The following is a 348-nucleotide window of genomic DNA, read 5'->3' on the forward strand; positions in this document are numbered from 1 at the left end:
TCTCTTTATGGGCATTTTCATTGAGGCCAATGTTTACACTTCCTTCCATTTCAGGTGATGAAACGAGAGACTTCCAATGCTGAGATCCAGACAGATGGTTTAGCAAACAACTCTAGTGTTTTTGACAGCAGGGTAAGGAATCCTTTTAGTGGGTAAGAGAAATAAGAGTGGCATGGATAGGCTATAGGAACAGTGACTTTTCACCTAAGAAATGTTACATTACTGATTTTTTTAAATTTTGTTTTAGTTAAAAATTATTTTATTTTATTTCTTTGATTTCATGCCTTTTGCCTTTCTTTGTCTGGATTTGAATTTTATGGTGCTATTCATGACTTAAATAACCGTGGG

The sequence above is a fragment of the Gracilinanus agilis genome, chromosome 3 (genome assembly GCF_016433145.1).
Source record: "Gracilinanus agilis isolate LMUSP501 chromosome 3, AgileGrace, whole genome shotgun sequence".
In the NCBI taxonomy this organism is placed as follows: domain Eukaryota; kingdom Metazoa; phylum Chordata; class Mammalia; order Didelphimorphia; family Didelphidae; genus Gracilinanus; species Gracilinanus agilis.